Below are 12,677 nucleotides of genomic sequence, written 5' to 3' on the forward strand. Positions count from 1 at the left end.
TGCGCCGTTCACTTCTCACTAGCACGTCCAGTGCCCACTTTGTGTGTGTATTAAGGTCATTGTATAAATAGATGTACAGTAGTGCTTTTCAACTACTTACAGAACTACATAAAAATTCCTTGTTTTTTCCTTTTCCGACTCTGTGGTCTCCCTTTCTTGTTCCCTGCCCTACATGTGATTGAGCTCACCATATGTAAATTGTCCTTTTCAAAACAACCTTCCAGCTGAGATATTGTCTTGTGTTACATAGCATGCCCGGTCTCACCTGGGTTAACCGGCTGTACTCCTGTTACTTGTTACTTTTTTAGAAATTTCCCCCTGCACAGATGAAACAGGTGGTACAACAACAGACATTCAGTCAAGTATTAGACCATCCAAAGTGATATGGTGTTGACTCCGTAGGTTGACTGACGAGTCAGAGCACAGATTTGCACAAGAAAGAGCATCAGGTGTGACTGGTTTCGCAACGGACATACAGTCTAGCTTTGACCTGTTCAGAGAGGATTGTAGCTGGCTCTGTTGGTTAGCACAAGAGACACGACCCAAATTTGCATGTGGAAGAGCGGCAGAGCATTGCCCGTTTTCACCATCCTCGACAGCTTCAGTCATCTGGGCCCATGCCCCTTCACTGGAATGGGAATGGATCGGGACCCCTGCCTAGAATGCAAGTGTCTACCAGTGACTCCATAGAGAAGGGGGAAGAGGGCGTTGTAGAATGGCAATTAGAGAACTGTCCATCTTGAATTACTGCTACGACTTCAGGTGCAATCTGAGGCCCTATACAGAAAAAATAACTGTAATAAGTGGATGGGCTTTATAGCAGAGTTGCTGCAGTTGTCTAGGGCCACTGTACGATCTCTTTAATTTATATGACCTACTTGGTGAAGAAGAGAGCACACGCCCGAAGCGTAATTTTTTGGTAGTCATATTACTCGCAAGGGTCCTTACTGCAACCTAGCCCCCTCTCGGCTACAGAAGAACCAAGGTGATTCAAGGAGACACTCCTCTCAACTCCCAGCTCACAGTTCACTAGGCACCAAAGGTCTTACTAGGTTGTTGGAAGTGTACAAAAAGGGGTGAGAAAAAAAGCAGTAAGTGGAGCGCTGGAGACGAATGCTCCTCACAACTCCCAGCTCACAGTTCATAAACACCAAACGTCTTGCCAAGTTTGTTGAGCGTGTGCAAAAAAGGACAAAAAAAACAATACGTGAGAGTCTGCAGGTGGAAGCAGCAGGCCGCACCCAGCCCTAAACCAGGCCACCTCCGCCCCCGCCTGAGACACACTCTTCACTACCACTGTCTAACAGTGATTACACTCACCCACGCAAAGGATATGCACACTACTCCGGACTTGTCGAGTTCGGCGTCCTTGAGTCCTCAAGCCAGGCCTCGGTTCTACTCTTGCAGCACCGACTGTACCGACTGCACCGACTGCTCTCTACGGCAGTCCTCAGCATCCTCAGCCTGCTGCCGTAAGTTGAGGGAAAATGATGGAGACGTTTCAGTAGACGCTTACCGTAAGCCGTTTGAGGCAAGATATTAGGAGCCTGAACAGGGTTGAATTACACGAAGCAAGCTGAACTGAGCCCCCGCATCTGGCCGCTCTCAGCTCCCGGCCTCTCCTGGCCTCTCACAGCTCCAGCGGTTGTGAGGGAACGTACAAACGAAGACGAGGGGGAGGAGCTATCGGAGCAGCACCAAGTCGCTCTCAGTGCGCAGCCTGCGGCTCGTGCGCTGCTGTCTCTGAGCTGCCGCTGACCTGCTCCGATAGCTCCTCCCCCTCCTCTTCGTTCGTACGTTTCCTCACAACCGCCGGGCATCTCCTGCGCTATTACCAGAGGCAGCCCTGTCACAATGAAAAACGGTTTAGGATTATTTTCACTGCCTGGCTTATGGTTTGTTTTGACAGGTTGAAATGGCAGCTTAAAACTGCACACCCAGGCCGCAGTGGCAGGCCTGGAAACATGATTTGCAATGCAACTTTATTGTGTGCTGCAGCCCACAGGTAGCATTTAATTTACAGGCTCTGGGTACTTGTACATATACGAGAGACTCATAAGTCAGTTAAATATGCCAATCAGGTGTAAACCAATGTTGCAATGTTTAGTGTGCAATAATAAAGGCGGGAAATTGTGTGTGACCCTGCAAGAATGGCAAATTTCCAATAATAACCAACAATTTAAAGTGTGCACCACATTTGCTGTGGATTCCCTGACCGCTACTCTGACTCATAACTGGGGTCGGCCACAAGGGACACTTTCGAGAAAACATATGAGTATGTATGATGCTTGTAAGTATGTAATAGACATGTAAGTTACACTCTTATTTCACTGACTTTCAAGAGTTTTCATTTTTTAATAAAAACTTTTAATTTAAATCAGCGCATTTCACTGCTATATTCGGGCGCAAATTACTCATGAATCTGAAAACCTCGTTTATAAAACGAACGTTTTCACTATGTTTTTGTTATCCTTCGGTGTTACTCAAGGTGATAACAATAAAGTGAGCAACAGAGAGCAGTGGGCACATGTGCATCATTCCATTGAATAGCTGGTCGAAGCTAGTTTGCTTAGGTACAAGGGCATAGCTTAAGGAGCGGGGTGGGGGGGCCTGGGACAAATTAAATTGTTTTACGATCCTTCTTAACGTTCATCTCTGACTTGCAGGTCATTGCAAGGCAGAAGGAAAGACCTATAAATTACAGTGGTACAACTGTGGGATGGGGTAGAAGAGTTCAAAAAAGCTGAATGGTGACAGAATGGAAGAGAATGGTTTAGAATATAGCAGAAAAAATAAGTTAGAGACAAATACAATGAAATAGCTTGAAGGAAGGAAAGAAGAACGCAAATAAGAACAGAAAGAAGAAAAGTAAAAGGAAGTAGGATAGAACACAGGCCCAAAAGAAAAAAGGAAAGAAGGAGAGAAAGGGAAAAAGAATTGAGGGGGAAGAAAAGAATGAAACTTGGAAAAGGGGGTGGTGGGAAGAAACAAAGAAATAAACATGGAACGAGAGAAAGAAAGTAAAGCTGAAAATAGAATAAATTATTGGAAGGAAGAAATGAGAGACAGGTGGACGGAAAAAATTAAAGAATTAGCAAACTGAAGGAATTAAAGAAGAAAGGGGGATAAGAGAAGGGGCAAAGGAAGTACAGGAGATGATAAAACAAAAATGTGAGAGTGGGACTAAGGAAGGGAAAGATGGAAAGCAGGAAGAAACATTAAATGAGTATAAAGAAGGACAGAGAGCTCAAAAGATACCTGAAAGAAAAATGGGCAGAACAAAACTAAAATGGAAAAACGGAATGAGAGGGGAATGAAAATGGAGGAAAGAAATAAACAAAAGTAGGAAAGAAAAATGGAAGGATAAATCACAGAAAGAAAGAAATAAGCCAGTGCTGGTAAATGTACAGTTTTTGTCACATTGCTTTCAAATCATGTATCGTTCTGATGCTTTTTTCTCTGGGCAACAATGCCCACTATCTCCTCAGTAGAAAGGGTCGGAATCGCTCACTTTGATAGGACGTTTCCTTCCATGTCGTTCAAAGTGGGGGTGGGGGTGTATTTTATTTTTCAGGCTATTCCCTCGCTTAGGTAGCAGTGGCACGCGGAGATCTTGGAATGGACTTTGTAAGACACAAAACAATGAGATCATGAGTATTGGAGATGTGAAGGGCAGAACAGCTGCCAACACTTGAGGGGGGGCTAATGAGCAAGCAGAGCTCGCGTCCCTGTAACCCAAATCCACAGGCCAGTTGCATGCTGGAGCTTTTGCAGCAGATGGCCTCACGTGCAGCATCTGTTTCCATATGGAATACACATATGCTTTTTATGTTCGAGATCTCAGCACAGAAATCATGCACACCACACTCAGCTCGCTCCTTTCTCATTTGTGTCTGCGTTGTGGATGCAGCCTCAAACCTTTCTAAATGCAAACGAGGGGGCGGTGGAGCCCCCAAGGGGTCAATCAAGGCCCTGCAAGGCCCTCTCTTAAGTGTTTCTGTTCATTTATCAAGGGTCAGATCAGATTACTGTGTGCCTTCGCGTTGCAAAGCTGCACAAAGGCACTTAGAAAGAAGAACAGGGGTCTGTACAAACCTCTTTTGTACGCACAGCGTGTAAAGGAGCAGGTTAATCAGCTCAACAGCAGCCCAGTGACGGTAATACAGCTTCGGGCAATTCATATTGCCCAATTAGCTTTCCTAGAACGATGTTTAAAATGTAACCATATTGAAATATCTAAGGCACATACTTTAAACGCAGTACAAGTTCTGTAGTTCGATATTTTAGTGATCTTTCCGGCAGTTTGTAATCTAAAATGTTCATGCTTCTCTGCAAGATGTGAATGGTTTATTCTATTAGCAAAGAAAATGAATGTTCCTAGAAACAGAAAAATAAAAACAATTGATTAATGCTGCGGATGGTGTCCTTTAGCCATTTACTCTATGTAACAGAACACACCCCTTCGCTATCCATTTGGTAATTGTGTCCCGGATGGAATTAATATGGACCTTAAATAAACAGTTATTTTCCAATTTAAATTAAGATTCAACTCAAATACCTTTATTTAGGGTGATGTGAACGTTAAGCAACTTTACAAAATGGCTTCTAGCTCTCTGCATTCACTAACCCAACGATGTCCTCGTCTAATGTGTGCAATGTCAGAAAATGTGGGCACTGACAGCACAGCTGTCCGCTGACCTATGGTTACCAATTCTTTAAAATATTCATAGAGTGAGCTACGGCCCTGCTAAGAGGGACATTTATCTCATTGCAATGCACAAGGGACTATTTTATATCTCAATCGTGCCCAGAATCCTGACACGTTAGTCGTTATCCCATAAAAGCGTTGTATACCAGCAGCTAGCGTTTTTGCTTTTTTCCCACTGTATTAGACTTTTTTAAAAGACTTTGTTAGGACTTTAATGCGCGCGAGACCTAGTGGCTTTGCCAATGCTTGTTATGCAAGAGTAGTTTGTTAGTTGAATGTCTGTTGAGTATGTGACACAGCGAGCCAAAAGAGTGGCCTTCAAATCTATTTTGATGGGGAGTGGTCTCTAAATTAGCTCTCCTTTTGCCTGGTTGTTCAATGAATGAGTACAAATGTAAACAAAATGATAGAGATTTTGGATGTAGTCGGTTATCAATAACCTAACAAATCATGTGATGTTTTTGTCAATCGTTATCTCAAGAAAATAATGGTCAATGGCAATACCATTAAAATGGCTCTCCCACCATATATTCCACTGCCGCTGTTGGGTCGGAAAAGTTCCTCACATGGTGACAGATGTGCACCCCTGCCCTGAGTGTCCCAGCTGCAGCAATGTCTGGATCCATGATGCGGATCATGTGTGTACGCCTTGACCTAGGCCTGTTACAGGGATTGATGTCTTGTTGGAACAGGAGGGGTGAAGAAAGCGCTACCATCATGATGGTAAAAGGCTACTGCCTTTCCCATGAGTTGGGTATCACAGTGGTGGCATCATACAATGGAGTGATCAATAGAAGTGAACAGGCCCTTTTACCTGTGTCACTGGAGTGAGGTTTCCCGGTTCACTCACGTAAAGTTCTGTTGCTGTGTGCTTAACTCACCCTTGTCCTACATCAAGGTAGTATGTAGTGCTGTGCAGCCCATGTGTGGTTTCATGCATGTGCTGTGTACATGTGTGCCTGGGAATAGTACAATACATGGAGGACTCTGTCCTCCATTTTTGGAGGCCCAGGGCTGACCAGAGGAGCATGAGGAGGTAGAGGAATCCCTCAGTCAGATTTGTGGATTGCTGCCTTCCTGTGTGCTGCGAGGGACGCACACACTGGAGCAAGAAGAGCCAGAGGCTTCAGATTACTTTAAAGAGTGCTCTTTGATTCAGGGAGAGGTCACTGGGGAGGGGTCTGGGCACATCTCAGGAAGGACAAGGGGCTGATAAGAAAATCATAAAGAGTAGGGCTTGGACCTTGAGTTAACCTTTTAATGCACATATCGATGTCTGACCTCCAGTGGTGAACTTCTAGTCACTCCGATGGTTAATGTTGTGGGGCTCTCAGATTTGGAATTCCTCCGTCTAGCCCAGACTGCTTTCTGGAGGAAAAGCAGGGAAGAGGAGTAGGCGCGTAAAAGGGAAGCAGACCCCCAACACAAACGTCAAAGATTCAGATCCAATGGCGCCTAGAAATAGACTATAAGAAGGGGAACTTGAGGCCACAAACATTATACATTGTCAACTATCAAGAGCCAGTCTGGCTGTGCAAGGAGGAGAAGCTCTTCAAGACTTCTGCCTGTGACCAGGACTGGGGGTTAAACCCTGCCAGTCTCCCAGCTCGGTGAGGGGACATCACTCAGGAAAATCCAAGACCACCTGCCCCTGGAGCACCAGTACCTGCCTCCGTGCCAAGCTTGCCAAGGCTAGTGTACCCTGTGAGGAAAAGGAGAGCGCAGGAGGGAGCGAGGTCCAGTGAGGGATCCTGGTGAGTGGATCTCGGTATTGAGGTGTGTGGTGACAGCTGATGCACCGATTGGTTCATCACCTGTGTGCACATTCAAGGCGGCGACCCTTTTGCCAGAAGAGGCCTTCGTGAAGTTAGCCATGGTGCACAGAACAGGCCCTAGCAGGCTGCCGTGAAGATTACAGCTGCAATAATGGGGCCATAGCCCTAGTGAAAGCAGTGATCCTGTATGCCAGAGGGGACTGCAGTGAAGAGGAAATACTGCTGTGCATTTGGGCCGTCGCCCGAGTGCAGACTGAATTCAGTGACCCCGTATGCCAGAGGGGGCTACCGCAAAGGACAATGATTATTCCCTGGTTCAAGCCATTATCGAACGAAGAGACCACCATGGTGACCTGTGCGGGTAGGAGCCCTCGACAGAGGACCAGAACAAAAGCAGTCATCCCCCACTCCCCCCGCCCCCACCTGTGGGAAGAATCAGAGGAACTTTCCATCTCACTGGAGGAAGCATGATGGACGCCCAGCTGATGGCCCTGTAGAGTAAAAGTGTTTCTCACCAACATCAGCTGCTGCCCCCCTCCACGAAATCCATCATTGAAACGTTTCCAGAGACTCCGGTTACGCAACCCTACAAGTGGAGGTAACATTGATTATAGGGCCGGAATGCCCCACTGGAACATGTTCAGCCAAATAGCGCTTCGGGCGATGGAACACTTTTGACTTCTGAAAGAGACTGAGTGGGATTCCTGAAACTCCTAGTGGGGCCTATCCTGGATGTTGAGTTTGAAAAAACATTGGGAATGGTTGTGAATTTAAACATCTTCTTCACTGGCAAAACCCAAAGAATCAGACTGCCACCCTTCCTCTTCGAACACACGGAAATGAACTGCGGAGTACCCCAAGGATTGTCGCTCAGCCCCACGCTCTTCAACATCTACATGGCCCCCCTTGCTGCCATCGTCAGACAGCACAGACTCAACATAGTATCCTACGCCAACGACACCCAACTCATACTCTCCCTCGCCAAGGACCCCATCACCACCAGACTCAACTTCCAGGAAGGAATGAAGGACGTCACATCCTGGCTGAGCAGCAGCTGCCTGAAGGTCAACTCAGAGAAGACTGAGGTCCTCGTACTCTGACCCTTCCCCTATGCATGGGACAACACCTGGTGGCTCACCACCCTCTGCAGCCCTCCCACCCCGACGGACCACGCCCACAACCTCGGCATGGCACTCAACTCCTCGCTCTCCATGACCCGACAGGTCAACACCATTGCCTCCACCTGCTTCAACACCCTTCGCATACTCCAAAAGACCTTCAAATGCATCCCCCTGAATCAAGGAAGACCATCACCCACGCACTCGTAACCAGCAGACTGGACTACGGAAACGCCCTCTACGCCAGTATCAACAAGTCTCTGCTCCACAAACTCCAGACCATAAAGAACACCACAGCCAGACTCGTCCTTGGCATCCCTCGACACGAACACATCACCCAACACGTGCGGAACCTCCACTGGCTGCCTGCTGAAAAGAGAGTAACTTTCAAGATACTCACTCATGACTACAAATGCCTCCACAACACCAGACCCCTATATCTCAACGATAGAATCTCCTTCCACATACCCAAGAGGAACCTCCGATCTGCCGGCCTCACCGAACCCCCGCGCATCTGCAGAGCACGAACGGGTGGACGAACATTCTCCTACGTCGCGGCCAAGACCTGGGAACGAGCTCCCGATCGACATCAGATGCACCCCCACCCTGCACATCTTCAGGAAGACCTGGCTCTTCGACTGACCGGAGCTGCGTCTTTCCCTCCCCCCATCTCCCCCAGCGCCTTGAGACCCTCACGGGTGAGTAGCACGCTTAAAACACCCTGATTGATTGATTGATTGAAACATCAATGTATAGGTGTTCACCACATTCCCAATGGGCAAGTCCCCGCTCCTAGTTTTGGAACATCTTGTTTCCATCCCTCGCCTTAAGTTATAACTTGGAAAATGTGCCATGCTGATTTTAAGTGGTACTTCAAATTAAATATTGCTCGGATCCTGATTCTTTGAAAAAGCACTTCAGGAATTGATTGTGCAGATTCTCAGAAGCCTGTCAGGTTGGATTACACACTGAGATGTACCTGTGTTTATCTATAATTTGTTTCTAATTCAAGGAAAAATGTATTGCGACTTTCCTACTGCTCACTAGGCCACTACCCTGCCTAGCTATGCAGTCACAGGACCACGCTTCAGGCCCATGATCAGTGGGAACGCTGAGGTTGCAGAAGGCGACCATCATGGGTTTCTCAAGACATTTAAAAATTCTGTACTCTGGTCATGGGGTTTCCCAGTCCCAAGGTATAGATATCTGGGAAAAGTAACAAATATTTAACCAGAAAATGAAACGATTATGCCCCACCTCGACCTAAATGAGTGGGAATTATATTAATCCAAGATTGAAGCAATACTGTTCTAATAATCTCTGTCCCATGACGAGCATCCCTTGAGTAAAAAGGGTTCGTTTGGTCCCTGCACTGCCAGAATGGCATCATATTTTCTTACAATTATGTAAAGTTTAAAGTACTCTTGTACTTTGAGCAAGCCAACAGACTGTAGAATGGCTTGAAAGGAATTCGCTAACAAAAATGTACCTTAAGCAAGCGAGCCAAACATTTCAAGTCGAAATAGAGGGCTCGTTTTAAAGAAAGTCCCCCAAAAATATATTTTGCATTGGTTTTTTTTACTGACAGTAAATTTGGTAGACGAAATTAGGATGTTACAAGAAGCTGAAATGTGCAAGGACCTTAGGTGGCAATATGTATACGTCGTCCAAGAAATCTAGATCAACAAATAATGTTCCTTCGTTATTTTCTCACATTTAAGAGTTCTGCAGTGTAAATAAGCATATCATTGGTGTTGACTATTACCTTATAAAACAAAAAAAATCCCAAATACATTGCCAAAGCCTTGTTGGGTCGTTTCAGAGACACTTTTGAATAAAGTGATAACACTTCAGTCCCTTTCAGAGCCTAACGCCCCCTGCTATCCTTTCACCTCCCAAGGAGGGGGGTGGGGGGGGGTGTCCTCGGCTCCTTAATTTCAGAGTCTGATCTTACGTTTTTACTGGGCGTGCTGGCCGATTTAGGAAATTCCTGAACATCGTCCCACTGCTCTTACTAGACTGCGAAGGCCACTTGGGGGCGTGGCATCTCGCCACAGAAGCCAGGGTGGCAGGGGATCTGGAGAACAGGCGCAGCCGTGCTGGCCTGCAGGGCATGGAGTGCTGTCGGTGGGCACAGGAACCGCGGTGACTCATGGGCCGGCTCCTTTGTATCCGGCACTCTGATGACTTGTGAAAACTATCCCTGCGGCTTGCAGCTCAGAGCCGCGGCACGAAGTCAGTGGGAGTCCCGAGAGGCATGTGACACCCGCATGAATGTCCAAAAATAAAGGCAGCAAGACACGAATAAGAATGATGCACTTTGTTCTGGAGAGGTCGCCGCTAGAAAGCTAGCAAACGAGAAACATTTAACTACAGAACCCGTTAAACGGACAGGGGCAACTTATAACGGAAAGCGGTCACAGCAGACTGAATCAGACATTGTCAATTTGAGAAAGTGAGTTCACAAACCTTTCAATTGATTTTTAACAAAGTATTGTTAAAAAATCTACTCTAACAGATTCATTCGAAACGCAATAAATCACACACTTGGAAAGGACCACTTTAAAACATGCTTTGAAAAATACACAGTGCCTTTGCAACAGACGAACCCCCAAGCCAGGTAATAACTTCACTAGGGTGCCTGTAAGCGTGTGATCGTCCGATCACCAAACTAGTCCACTCGCCCCATCCAGTGGCTCGCTCCATCCAGTGGAGGAGGCTGCTTGGTGTGCATGTTTGCAGCAGAGGTGTGTCACCCGCTGTCATCCCGACCGGAGGAAGCAGGCTGTGCACCAGGAAGAGTGCCGCTGTCCTCCAGTACCCTGCACTGCCTCCACCCTTGCGCCACACTGCAGCATCCCAGCTTCCCGGAACTCCAGCGCGGACGCTCTCGCGCACCCATCCTTCACACACAGGTGTCTAACAGATCACCTCACCTTCAAAACCTTTGCTAACGCCGAGACGCCCCGTACCAATGACCCCCCATCACTGTACCAACGTGACCCCTCTTCCCCACCAATGGCAGTGACCGACTGACCTTAGAACATGCAGTACTCACATGCCACGACAGACAGAGCGGGGTAGCGCGCGCCTTGGGTTGTCACCGTGGCGTTGCAGGTGGTCGCCGGTGTGCCGCGCGCCGCGCCAGGTGCTCCGGGGTCTCAGCTTCACAATTCTTTCACGTATCGAGACCCGTGGCTGATGCTGCAGTCTCAACGTATCCAAACAAGTTCACTGCAGCATAGGCTGCCACTCCAGCATCCCAGTTTTTTTTTTCTTAAAGGGATACAGCCCGGTTTAGCCCAGGGCTTTGGGTGAATGCCAGGATGCCGTCAGCTAAAGCCGCCTGTCTTTCCATTGCAACCCTATCTTCATCCAGACTTTGTTTGCATTTCTGTAAGGAGAACACTGATTTTAATGATTACCTTTGTGCTCACCAGGACGAAATTTAATTAAGTGTAATTTGGAATGTTGATAATTCCTAACATAACATAATTAGTAATAACTTGGACAAGGGAAACCAGGGAGAGAGGATCCCTAACTTTTAACAATGTTATACATAGATTTAAAACAGTAACACATTTCGTACATCTGGTTTGCTTCTATGTGCCACAGTTTAAACTTGGCATTTGTCCTGTAATTGCCTGTAGCCCTAACTAACCCCCCCTTTCACCAGCGATAGTGACTACAAGTGCCATGCAAATGGGGGGCACATAGGTGGCCAAATACGATGGGCTTTCCATAAAATACCCAGGGATGGAACTCTCAGTGCGGTGTGTGGCATGTGTGTACCCCACTCTTTGCCAGGTATTGCCCCAGAAAGAAACATTTCAGTGCCTGTGCTTTGTGTTTAGAGAACAAAGGCATTAATTCATGCAGTAGCCACCAAAACGGTCACACCAAGTATCAAACTATTTTATTCAAGAACTTAGCGGACATACACCATATGCGCCTTCCATTATACAGATCCATTTTAGGTGATGTTGTCCTACTTACACTATTTCTGCCACCTCCAAGAACCTAATTTAAATATTGGACGGTGGAACTTCAATCAGCCAGGGTGGCAGAGGTCCCACCCCCACAACACTGGCTGACAGATGTCTGCTGCTGTACAAGATGCATCAGACCTCACCAAGCATTGAGCAATGAATGTACCTTCTTATCCCGCAGTTTTTTTCCCCACAGGGAATCACAACGCGGTCGTTACAACGACCGAGTTGTGATTCCGCATACCATTACTCCGCAAGTCGGAACAAGGACTTGAGGAGGGGGGGCGCTGGCTGTTGGAAAAGTATAATTTACTGTTCCAACTCCAGTCAGTGCGGACAATAGGGAAGGTGTTGGATTTTAATTCCAACACCCCCCCCCCCCCCGCAAGTCGTTGTTCCGACTTGCGGAGTAATGGTATGCGGAATCACAATGCGGTCGTTGTAACGACAGCGTTGTGATTCCCTGCGGGGAAAAAGATTTGTGGTAAACGTTGTTTACCTTGGGCAATATCGCATCTACATTAGGCAGCAAAACATCTGCAGTGATTTGAGATCAATCAACTGCAGCCATTTATGGAGGAAAATAATTAGCTTATTACTTGACAATGGCTCATAGCGATAACGTCTCAACTTGCCATAAAGAAAGTCTATTATTCCTGTCACCAATGGGAGACGGATATCACCTGTCCCTTTGGAGTGGGGGCAATTTCTACTTGCTCAGGCGAGTGTTTCTTGAAACTTTGCACACTGGTCTATGCTTTCATGTGCCATTATAATCTCCTTTTGCATAGGTTGTCTCTGCTTTCACATGTGCCTCTTTACGGGTCTTCTGCTCCCCTCCTCGGGCCTTGTATTTGTACTTTCGCCCTGCTCCTCCTCCTCAAGATGGCCTGGAGGTGAGCAGTTAGCACTCCAGCATCTGGGCTACTCCAGGAAGGTGGCTTCCTGAATCCAGAAGATAGGGAGTCATTAAGTTGAGTATCCTAGACTAGATATTAATGCCATACTCTGTTGTAGGACCTCTTCAAAGGGCTGAATGCTCACTCATGCAATCCCTTTGTAGTGCTAGTTTTCTTTCAAGGGGCTT

The 12,677-nt window shown here is 46.9% G+C and overlaps 1 protein-coding gene across 2 annotated transcripts in view; it reads right to left on the bottom strand.

Annotated features, from left to right (window-relative positions):
* Positions 1-10,782, bottom strand: part of SACS (sacsin molecular chaperone) — a 392,226-nt gene extending 381,444 nt beyond the window's left edge. For both annotated transcript variants that reach the window (XM_085621593.1, XM_085621594.1), the window contains exon 1: positions 10,660-10,782. The gene's annotated coding sequence lies outside the window, so the exon portion shown is untranslated. The remainder of the gene's footprint in view (positions 1-10,659) is intronic.
* Between the last annotated feature and the right edge of the window lie 1,895 nt (positions 10,783-12,677).

The sequence above is a fragment of the Triturus cristatus genome, chromosome 8 (assembly GCF_964204655.1).
Source record: "Triturus cristatus chromosome 8, aTriCri1.1, whole genome shotgun sequence".
Classification (NCBI taxonomy): domain Eukaryota; kingdom Metazoa; phylum Chordata; class Amphibia; order Caudata; family Salamandridae; genus Triturus; species Triturus cristatus.